The sequence below is a fragment of the Oncorhynchus tshawytscha genome, linkage group LG28 (assembly GCF_018296145.1).
Source record: "Oncorhynchus tshawytscha isolate Ot180627B linkage group LG28, Otsh_v2.0, whole genome shotgun sequence".
In the NCBI taxonomy this organism is placed as follows: domain Eukaryota; kingdom Metazoa; phylum Chordata; class Actinopteri; order Salmoniformes; family Salmonidae; genus Oncorhynchus; species Oncorhynchus tshawytscha.
The window spans coordinates 15,266,852-15,279,544 of record NC_056456.1 but is presented as its reverse complement, the minus strand read 5'-3'; positions in this window follow the sequence as shown (position 1 = coordinate 15,279,544).

Genomic DNA, 12,693 nt, shown 5'->3' with positions numbered 1-12,693 from the left:
TCACTCTCAGCAGGTCTCTATGACCCGGTCGTTTAAAATGGCGTGTTTTAGAGACGGTCGCTTTACAATCAATTCATGTCCAATGGTAAACTACAGAAGAGACATAATCTTTTCATACACTGTATATTATATAGTGATACTTGTCTTATGGCTGAACTGCATGTTGGCTCTGTAACATCCCTGTCTACATTTTGAGCTGACCACTAAACTCATGCAGAGGAAAACCTATGCCACACAAGGAAGACAAAGAGTTACATCATTTTGTTGTACAGTTAATCCGATCATGGGCAGTGTTTGTGCATTTGCTATCTTCGGAAAATGCCAGCAAAGGCGCTAAGTAAACCCATTTTACAAGACTCCCTCACAAGGATGCAGTGCCAGTATTGGGATACAATTTCACAGAGCAACTGTGGCTCAGTCACATAACCTAAGCAGGCTTAGGAAAATAGAGCACCACCAAGTGTTGCACTTTCTCCCTTTCCCTCTTTATGATGTATGTTTATCGGCAGACATATGGCTGATTTCAGGTTTCAACATTTCAACAAGGAATAGAGAGCGAAATCTAAACTGATTACTGCTGAATGAAGTAGCAGCACAATCCCTTAGAGGTTAGGGTACTTCCTGTAGGCTGTGTAGATACGGCTCTGTGAGTTAGTGGGAATGGGAGACACTGCTAGTGTGCACCTGGCATTCTGCATTATAGCCTGGCAACAACCCTCCTTTATAATTACACTGAACACACAGTAATTCAGGGTTGGGGCTGGAATAGGAAAACTGTATGTCCCCTGAGACTGCCTGTTGTAGTGGTCGGTTATGCAGAAAAGATGCTAGAGGTGCAAGTGACAATGCTGCCTTTGATGCTATTTACGGAGTTTACACTAGAAGGGATGAATATTTTTGTAGTACAGTGGAGCCATATTGCCCTTTTCAGGAACTGAACTTGGAAAAGACAGATATGCACAGATACGTAAACGATTGAACTACATTAAACAAAAATATAAACAAAACATGTAAAGTGTTGGTCCAATGTTTCATGAACGTAAATAAAAGATCCCAGAAATGTTCCATATGCACAAAAAGCTTATTTCTCTCAAATTGTATGCATATATTTGTTTACATCCTTGTTAGTGAGCATTTCTCTTTGCCTAGATGATCCAAGAAGCTGATTAAACAACATGACCATTACACAGGTGCACCTTGTGCTGGGGACAATAAAAGGTCAATCTAAAATGTGCAGTTTTGTCACACAACATAATGCCACAGATGTCTCAAGTTTTCAGGGAGCGGGCAATAGGCATGCTGACTGCAGGAATGTCCACCAGAGCTGTTGCCAGATAACTGAATGTTCATTTCACTACCATTAGACGCCTTCAATGTCGTTTTAGAGAATTTGGCAGTATGTCCAACCTGGGCTCACAACAGCAGACCACATTTAACCACGCCAGCCCAGGACCTCCACATCCGGCTTCTTCACATGCGGGATTACCCGGACAGCTGATGAAACTGGGGGTTTGCACACCAGGGTCTTGACCTGACTGCAGCTTGGCATCGTAACCCACATCAGTGGGCAAATGTTTACCTTTGATGGCCACTGGTATGCTGGAGAAGTGTGCTCTTCCCGGATGAATCCCGGTTTCAACTGTACCAGGCAGATGGCCTCGTGTGGGCAAGCAGTTTGCTGATGTCAACGTGTGCCCCATGATGGCGGTGGGGTTATGGTATGGGCAGGCATAAGCTATGAACAATGAACACAATTGCATTTTACCGATGACAATTTGAATGCACATGCGTAACGAGATCCTGAGGCCCATTGCCGTGCCATTGTTCCGCCGCCATCACCTCGTGTTTCAGCATGATAACGCACGGCTCCATGCCGCAAGGATCTGTACACAATTCCTGGAAGCTGAACATGTCCCGGTTCTTCCATGACCTGCATAGTCACCAGACATGTTACCCATTGAGTACGTTTGGGATGCTCTGGATCGACATGTACGACAGCGTGTTCCAGTTCCCGCCAATATCCAACAACTTTGCACAGCCATTGAAGAGGAGTGGGGCAACATTCCACAGGCCACAATCAACAGTCTGATCAACTCTATACGAAGGAGACGTCACGCTGCATGAGGCAAATCGTGGTCACACCAGATACTGACTGGTTTCTGATCCACACCCCTACCTTTTATAAGGTACTGTATTTTTGACCAACAGATGCATATCTGTATTCCCAGTCATGTGAAATCCATAGATTAGGGCCTAATGAATTTATTTCAAATAACTGATTTCCTTTCATGAACTGTAACTCTGTTAAATCTTTGAAATTGTTGCATGTTGAGTTTATATTTTTGTTCAGCGTATGATGATAGATTATGATACATTTTAAAGGTAGCTATTTACTGTAAGGTTGGTGTTATGAGAGGGTAACAAAAAGGATAATTGATCAATTGGACAGAATTACGGGTCCATTAGCCAAGATGGGCTAAATGACCTGTTCGTATCATCCACATACTCCACAGTTTTTCCTCTGTCCTCATATCGGTGCATGTGTACAGAACGTGGAGCGTATCTGCCCTTTCCGGATATTTGATGCAAACTGCGTATGCTGATAAGACAAACACGTGTTAATGTAAGTGTGGAAGTAAATAGGGGTACATCAAATAGGAGTGGAAAGTCAGACCTTACTTTGAGAGAGTACCACTAAAAGGCCTGTTAATCTCCACGTCACACTGGATCGTCGTTCTTTCACCACCTGCAGCAGTTTAATACCGCATACTAATTCATGTTCAATGCATATCATAAATGATCACGTTGAATGCATGCAAGGTATCAACATGCTTCTGTTGGTATTGAAAGGAAAGAATTGAATGTAGACTCAAAGTAAAGTTTCTGCCGCATAGAGAGAGAAGTCAGATTGGAGCTACATTAGCATGTGAAAAGAATAAACAGGAGCATTCTCAGTTACACACTCCACCTGGCTGCTCACCAATGTCCTTGTCAGAAGTCCACCCACCGCACTGGCTTACACTGAAAGACCTCCTAGGGACTGCGGTGACCATTCACTGGGTTCTCTCTCAGTCCCATGCACCTGTGACTGTTTTTGTGTTTGCTATTTTTTGCTTTGTCTTTTTCCTGGCAACGCGGTATCATTGGAGACACACTTTCGCTCAAAAGGAATTCTCCTGCCCAACAATGTGGCTTGTTTGTTCACTGGCTGGATAGAGCAGGCTAGCTAGAGAGTGTCAAATTGAAAACAATGCTGCTCGTAATAATTCAAATGGCCACAAGAAAAATAAGCTGAGAGAAATAGTCATATGACTATTTGAAATAAGGAAATGAGGTACTTTTCCTCCATAGGTTGTTGGTTCCTTGCCTTTTCGCGGGGACTCACAGGTGCAGCTGCAAAGGTTCTCCTCCTTGCTTTCTTCAGGCGGCTCATCCGGCTTCTCCATGGTCCTGGACCTTTGAGAGCTGCTTTTCCATTTTCCAAAGGACTTTGCCACAATCGCTTTGTCCGCTCCTTTCATTGTTTCCTGTAAAAACACATTTACAGCATGACTTCCCAGGTTTATCCCGCTTGTGAGCCATCTGCCCTCTTTTCTGGCTCTCAATAAACCTGTGCTCATCTTTCCCAAAGCCCAAAGTAAGAGAGAATTAGGGCATTGTGTGCATAAGCATTCTCTTTCCAGAAAATGTGCTGATTGCCCTGACGTATTTTTATTTCAGAGTGCTTGGACATGGTTTCTTTGCTTGACATTTTGCCTCCATGTGTGTTGAGAGTAGAGCAGCATTGCCCGAATAAAACTGCTAAACAAAACAATACTGCGAAAAGTAAATAGTAGACTTGCAAACACTGCAAAACACATTTTCTCCTTTAATCCAACTTAACGGAAATAAAAATAGCACATTATGCCCTAATTGAGTGCTGTACAGTCCACAAATACTATTAGAAGGGCGATCAGGATTAGTGGTGGAACATACCTAGTTATCTATCCCTGGCTGCCAAGACTGCTAGCAGTGGGCAACTAAATTTCAAAAGCTGGCAAATCCAGTTGTCTCCTAAATACAGAAAGTACTTAAATCCAGAGCTAACACAAGAAAAAGACGGATAAAGGGTGCTCTGCATATCACGGCAAAAGCTTGTGCACTTTTCAGAATCACTGGCTAGGTTAAACAAATATGCTAAGTAGAGATCAAACCAATCCTTTGATCTGCAGCCTAGTTTCCAGAGGAATGGTTTGGCTGTTGTTGTAAATAACTTGTAGAAATCTGTACCATTTGCCTTCAGGTAATATAAAAAGTGCCAGGGATTCATAGTCAAATACCTTGTGGTTAGAAAATAGATCAGATTTTAAAAAATAAAATAAAATAAGCATATAAATATTTGAGCTACATAGCCTATACTCACTGTACCATCATTTATTATATTCTGGAGTTTTATGATGATTGTAGGCTACTGTACAGTACTGTAGTCTATATATTTGAGAAGTAGCTGACTATTGAATTACAATCTAGCCTGTTCTATTTTGTATTTTGGGGGAGGTCAAAAATGATCTCTTACCTCCAGCATCCCAGTCACGTCAAACACAGTGTGAAACTTGGTGTCCAAACTTCATACAAAAGAGGCTTGAAGAATTAGAATGCAGATAGCTATGCAACTTGCTGACTAACTTTACCCCTCTGTTCTGATCCAGCACACAAAGAAAAACGCTGTCCATTCAAAGCAGACAGCATAACTCTTTTCAGAGATGGGGGACCGTGAACAAACGAGGCCATGTCCTGAGCTGTGGCCAGCCACCAGCCCCTCTCCCTCCCGTCAGCAGAGCAGAGCCCGGTGAGGGCCACTGGGCCTGGGACCAGCTGACACCACACCACCACACTCAACAGGCCAACAGTGCAACTTTTGTTGCAAACTATCTTCTGGAGAGAAAAAAAAATCTCCCCTCCCAACTTGAACAGACAGTGAGCTTTTCTGTTTAGCAGCTGGCTTTGACGCTTCACCTCTACAACTTGTTTTTCTTTTTGGGGGACACAGCCATGTTTGTACTGTAGTCTCTCTATTGAGTTGTGGCAGTTGGGAAATAACAAACAAAAATAGGATGAATTATGTCAGCACATTGATTTCCATAGCTACCTCTAGTTGTGTTCAGAAGCATTCCTGTTCTGAAATTGCACATAGTTAGTTTTGCAAGGTTGTAATGTCACAAAAACATTTAAGGCTCTAAATTCAGAATTGATATATTTTCACTTCTTATAGTTTAGCCTCACAAATCATGGACAGGTGGACCACACACATTTGTCAAACACATGTTTATTGTAAGTTGATTCATGTCTTGCTTAAGTTTTTGACTTTATACAATTAGTACATTACTTTTGATGTCACTCCCCTACGTCTTACAAAAGGAATGCTGTATCAAAGATGGCACATCTCTACTGGATTTCTAATGGGGCGCAATTCCAACTGAGACTTAACCTACAGCGTTGCCAGTGTTTATGTGAATTTATAAACTGGGTGGTTCCAGCCCAGAATGCTGATAGGCTGGCAGCTGTGGTATATCAGACCGTATACCACGGGTATGACAAAACATTTATTTGTACTGCTCTAATTACATTGGTGACCAGTTTATAATAGCAATAAGGCACCTCGATGGTTGGTGGTATATGGCCAGTATACCGCGGCTAAGGTCTGTATCCAGGCTCTCCGCGATGCGTTGTGAGTAAGAACAGCCCTTAGCTGTGGTCTATTGGCCATATACCACACCCCCTTGGGCCTTATTGCTTAAGTAAGCTCTAGTGTAATTATTTTTCCAGAACTCTTTCCATCAGGAGTGTGACACTAGAATCAAGGCTTGAGGCAAACAGAATCAACAACCTCCGCATTGTCAAGACAGTTGCTTTATGAGAAGGTGCTTTGTAATGTGTTAACCGTGGAAGGTGCTAAAGGTAGACTCGGCAATAGGGTGTAGATGCTGAAAGTAAACGGCATATTGGGTCAAATTCCACAAACAACTAAGAGCGTTGAAGCGCCAGCCTCAACTTCTCCCCTGTTTTGGTGCCCTGGCTACCATGCTGTGAGCAGCGTGAAGTGAACCCATGCACATGCACAAATACTGTGTGTGTCTTTGAGAGCGAAGTCTAGCATCTCGCTCATCTCAATACTGTCTCTGCGGTGCTGCTCGTGTCAACTTCATTTAGCTGAGTCTACCTTTAAACCCACAGTTAGTCCAGAGTTAGCCATTGTTATGTAAATGCCAGCTGAAAGGTACCAGTGACGTGGCCTTGGCCCCAAGTCAGAGGAGATCCACTGAGGCCATTGCCCACTGGGACACTGAAGCCATGCCGTGGAGCTGGGAAACACAAGCCACAGTGTGTTTCACCCTCATAAGCCTTTTTGGTAAATCTCTGGTGGAAATTCGCCATAATAGTCTCCACCTACTACTGTGACTGGTTGGAGTGAACTTCCTCTGACCTTTGATACCTCCGTCATAGAACACTCTGCAATCCTTATAGTTTGTAGTTATGCATGTTCAAGACATGCGCTGGAACTTTGGCGACTACTTAAGTGTTTTCTAAACCTGCCACTTTGGGTTGGATGTGTCAATGTGTCATTCATAAATACCTATTCTATGAGCAGAATTACTGTTTTACCTCAATTAGACACAAAATCAGTCGTTTGAAAGCCCCAGTTTCTCTGGAAACTGTCCTGCAGCATTTTCCCTACATGTATCCCACGTGGGCCACAGCCTCTTAGCAATTCGAATTCTAATCAATGAGCTTCAGTCCCTCGCCATTTTGAGTGACAGCTAGTAAGATGCACACACAGAAGAGCGAGAGAGAGCAATGGCATGGTGCATACACAGTTATAGCATTTGCACATCTGAATCTCTTTAAGGAATTAAGAGGTCATTATAAGTGCATGTGAAGGGGTTTCGGCCATTGGAAAGGCACTTTTGCTACTTGTTAGGCAGTGTTTGAGGAAAAGGTCTAGTACTTATATTGACATCAGGTGTATAGTCTACAATAAATTGTCTGTAGACGTCTTACCATAGGTGGGCTACATCGTGATTCTAAATCCCCAGAATGGATTGACAACCTCCAGCTTCAGACTCTTGCTGTCATTATCTCAAACCTGGAACTGAATCACGTCCCTCTGTATTCACTTGTGAGATGGCAGTGGCTGTTGTGAAGTGAGTGGTGGTGAGAGATATGCATTATAGGAGGAAATTGTGAAGCCACATCTAGATTCCGGGTGTGATACAGTACATGTGGGAATGACTAACTCATTGCATCAGGCTGTTAGCTTTTGAAAAAAGAAAAAAGAATAACATCTACGTGTTATACTTTATCTTGTCAATCAGATGCCTGGAGAGGGAGAGGTGATTCAACTTGAATCAATCACTAATCAATATTGTACATGTTCATTAATTCATGGTAATCAATGCCTCTTTAAGATATCATGACGAGGACAATATTAAAATGATCCAACTGCTTAATTACTGTCATAATAAGCTATAATGGGTAATGTGTTTTATGGGCATGGAGAAGCTGATCACTCATGTTATTGTGGGAATCAATGGGATACTTCTACAGCTTTAGATGTGATGTGACATAGTGCCACTGATTAACCTGCCTACTTTGTCGAGAACGTAAAGTGCACATTTTCAATAATTTCATACAAAAGCATTCTAAACCATTTGGCAAATCTCAAATCTCCCTCCTGGATGAAAACGCAAACGAGGAGAGAGGAGGGAAAAAACATCTCTCTGACGACGAGAACAGAAACAGCAAGAAGTTCTAACAAGGAAAAGCCTGCCAGGTGGCGATTGGCTGCACCAGCAGAACGCACAATCTGTCTGGCTTCTCCTTCCAAACCATTGACAGCTGCCGTCACCAGCCTCGTACACTCACACTCAGTATCTCCTCAGCCTCTCTACCCATCCCTCTTTAGTGTTTCCTGCTAACCCCAGAGACAGGGTCACCTGGCCCTCATGGATGGCCGTCTGGGGGCCCTGCTGGCCCCCTGGAGACCTGCCTGTGGTTGGGTGTGGGGCCCAATGTTGGGGCCATGACTCACAGAGGGCCTGGTCCTGCATGCCCATGTTATTATATATACAAAGCAAAAGGAGGCCTTTGATCTGCAAACATAGCTTCTCCTCTAAAATGAATCACCTACAGACCAAATGAGATGCATGGTATAGAATAGATTGTTTGGTTGAATCCATGATTTAATTCAATTTCATCATGAAAACTGAATCCACAATTATCATAAATGTTTGTCCATTTTGTAAAAATGATAGAACCCCCCCAATATAGAGTGCAAGCTTAGCCATAGAGAGCACACAGGCAAAAAAATTATATACAGTTTTCCAGAAAGCTAGCATTGCAACTGGGCCTAAAAATAAAACCTTGGCAAAGTTATTCTGATCTCTTATTGGTCCCATAGTTTGATTTCACATTTAGCATTTTGCATTCCCCTCCGCGTAAACATTTCATTCTTCTCCTCCTGCGGTACAATGAGACTTGAGTGACTTTGGCAGCAGATTTTGGATCGGTGCTCCTGAATCCACCAGTGTATGTTATCAGCAGGTAAACAAGCTTTCGAACAAAGCCATAATGGAACTGCAAGCGGCATAAAGAGGCTCATCTCAAAAGCTATACAACCCATCAAAGCTGGTGTCATTTCCTCAACACTGCCATAGTTTTGTACTGCAGCTGCAGCTGGAAAACGCATGGCTGTTAGTTACAGTTTAAATGACTATCTATTTTCAGACACTCCAAAAACTATTTGTATAGATTTTTTTACTTGTCAGTTACTAAGCAGCCAGATTACCCCAATAAAACAACAGATATTTAATGTTTACTGGCTTCTTTGCTGTTTTGTTTCGGGGGAGGAGGAAATGGAAAAATGGTGTCATGCACTGAAATCAATGGGATTTAGTGTTGTGTGTGGTATTTGAATAATTATTCTCATTTGCAAATGGAATAGTTCACTCTATATTTGAGAGGATTACATACGATTCTGAACTGAATGTGGAAATTACTTAAAGAGCACGTCAAATGCATATAGTATACTTTGTTATACTTTCTGTTGCACTCAAGATAAGAAAGAAATCTCGTTAACCACAATGTTACTTACCAAACTTTGCCTCATATTTGCCTTTAGGGCACAGCACAGCTACTCAACAATAAACCTACGCACTGTCTCTTCCTAGTGAGTGCAGGAGCCCCAAAACCCCCGATTTCCTATGGTGAGTTATCTCTATGGTAGTAATTACGTATAAAACTATGCCATCAGAAGTACATTTGCAGTAACAACACAGTAAGCAGCAGTGTTGAATTCCAAAATATCCGTATTTATGTGAATATGTGTTACTAATAGTGAGTGTTTTTTCTTCATATGTGCTGGGTAGAAAATGTACGATCCAGATATTGCTGCTTACTCCCTCATATTTCTTGCTCATTTCATCAGGTATTAAATCTCTGGGTTTGTGCCTGTAGTCGAATGAAAGAAGGGACAATAAAGGAGAAGATAGGAGACATGCCTGTTTGATGATCATTCTGTTTAAGGTGAAGTTCTCTGCTTGGTCTCTCCAGTCTCTGACAGCAGATGTATAACCTAATCTCTTTCCCTAACCCCATTCTTATATCATGAATAGGTGAAAATTTGATGGCATTAAGTCTATTTACTCCTTGATTTGCAGTTTCAGCCTTCCCGATGCCACTGGTTCTTCTCCAACAGACCCTTCAGTTAGATGTTGAAAAAATAAGATTGCTATAATGCTTTCCCATTCATTTTCATTTACCCATTTTGAGTTCATGCATATATTTACTCAGTGAATAATACTTGTTTATTTGCTGCCCCTCTATCTAATTTATAGCGTCAAAGAGGCAAGAAAATCACATTCAACTTATGTATGATCTTGAAATAGAGAGATGAGTAACAAAGGTTAGAATCTAACAGTCTAAATATGACATTCATTGTGCGTGCTGTCTTTCACTTCATCTTTTTGATATGTCACTATAACTCTACAACATTAGAGTGTTTGAATCGCATCTGACGACACGTAACTAAAAGCCTGGAGGAAATAATTCTTCATATATGCCATTTCAAAGCAGGGGTAGTTGGTTATCCCTTGCATTTTACAGTTTGGAGTATCTTTGATGATTATTATTGTTCTTTCATACATGAGCAGTCAAGAGGAGATGCTTCTTTCATATCAACTTGTTGCGCTGATGGTATTAAAGAGACCAATTCAATATGACAAGCTGCTACTGTGTTATGCATAGGTAACATTCAGGGTATGATGCATCCAATCTCTAATATGACGTTTTAAAATGTTTTTTTCTTGTATGTTTTTGGAAAAACAGGTTGTACATTTACTGCAGTTGTATAATATTACAAATAACTCTCAAAGTTCCTGCATTGCAGTCATTTTCTCTTCATTCATATTGCTGTAGTAGATAGTAGATAGGCCTATTTGGGGTAATAGTTTAGCTGATGTGTTGAGACACATTTGAGAGAGGTATCAGTCAAACTGATACTGATGGAACTACACTGAACAAAAAAACTAAACACAACATGTAAAGTGTTGCTCCCATGTTTCATGAGCTGAAATAAAAGATGCAGATTTTAATTTTTTTTTTACAAAAAAATTATTTCTCTCAAATGTGTTTCCATCCCTGTTGTTGAGCATTTATCCTTTGCCAAGATAATTCATCCACCTGACAGGTCTGGCGTATCAAGAAGCTGATTGAACAGCATGATCATTACACAGGTGCACCTTGTGCCGGGGACAGTAAAAGGCCACTCTAAAATGTGCCGTTTTGTCATACAACACAATGCCACAGATGTCTCAAGTTTTGAGGGAGCGTGCAATTGGCATGCCGACTGCAGGAATGTCCACCAGAGCTGTTGCCAGAGAATGTCGTTTGAAAGAATTTGGCAGTACGTCTCACCGGCCTCACAACCTCCACATCTGGCTCCTTCACCTGCGGGATTGTCTGAGACCAGCCACCCAGACAGCTGATGATACTGTGGGCTTGCACACCCAAAGAATATCTGCATAAATTGTCAGAAGCAGTCTCGGGGAAGCACATCTGCGTGCTCGTCGTCCTCACCAGGGTCTTGACCTGACTGCAGTTCGGCGTTGTAACCTACTTTAGTGCGCAAATGCTCACCTTTGATGGACACTGGCACGCTGTGATTCTACTGCACTGTTGGAGTTAAGAACACAAGCATTTCGCTACACCCGCAATAACATCTGCTAAACATGTGTATGTGACCAATTAGAAATGGCGCTGTGTAGGCGAGCCGTTTTCTGTTCTCAACATTGTGAACAGAGTGCCCCATGGTGGCGGTGGGGTTATGGTATGGGCAGGAATAAGCTACAGACAACACAATTGTCAATAGTCATGTGAAATCCATAGATTAGGGCCTAATTTTTTTCATATGACCTGTAACTCAGTCAAATCTTTGAAGTTGTTGCATGTTGCATTCATATTTTTGTTTTTGTTCAGTGTAGTTTGAGTACAATCCTAAACCGCTGACCGTTAACATGGCAATGCTAAAATCCAATTGTGCCTGATGAGAGCGACTCCCAGCAGCTCCATGCTCAGAGGGGGGTCGTAAACATTTACACTAAGAGCCTATCCAGTGCACATGGTTGGTGCGTGCCAGGCCACCTCGGTATCATCGAATTCTGTGTGTAGAGTCACATATTTTCTCATTCAAGCCCGTCCTGAATTTTTTTTGTAGGAATCACACCATCAATTTATGAAGAAGCCGTCCAAATGTGACAACAGGCTTATGCTTAATGGAGAAAATAGAGCTAAACATTGTTAAAACACCCCTAGACCCACATGGTTAGGGAGAGCTGCGATGCACCCTACTGTGATCTGGGAAAGTGATGTTGGTGTGCTTCCTCCTCCATGAGGGCCGCACCGTTCTTCCTGATTTGAAGCCTTTTTGAAGTCTGTTTCCTGCCATAGCATGCCAACACTACAACCACATTAGCTAATGCTTCCCACAAAAGAAATTCTAAATCAAATAAGAATTATTTCTTTATAGCTTGTGCGAACTTACATGGATTTCCAAACCAACGATTTCGGAAACAACTGCTATTATCAAAATGTTACATATTTTGTTTTGTCTATTTGTACATTTTCAATTGAGCATAATGGTTGGGGGGGGGACTACACCATTCCATTAAAATAAATCAATAGCAATAAAGAGCTTTTTTCTTTGGTCTCTTTTAACATTCAATGTTTTTGGTGTAGTACAATGAAAATCTCTAATTAAATGTTCTTAGATAGTGAGCATAGATATTGGCCTACTATATTTCTTAAGGAGCCAACAAGCCTGGTTTTTAAACAGGCAGGTGGTCACGGAGCGTATTGAATGACTTGATTGTCCTTGAACTACAGAAGCAGCATTTCCTCCTATGTCCTTAATTAACAGCATTCCAAAGCCAGGCTCGGCTCAGTGACATGATTTACATAAATTAGTGTCCACTGAAATCCCCATATGCAGGTCATTGAGGTATATTCGATATATGATACTCTCTCCACTGCTGCCCTTCCGAGGTGTTGCTCATCGTGTTAAATGAATGTCATATTTTTATGAAACATCTTTTTAAACATCGGTCCTGTCTTTACATCTTATATGTGTATATTTTGTAATGGGCAAGTATGTCAGTTGTG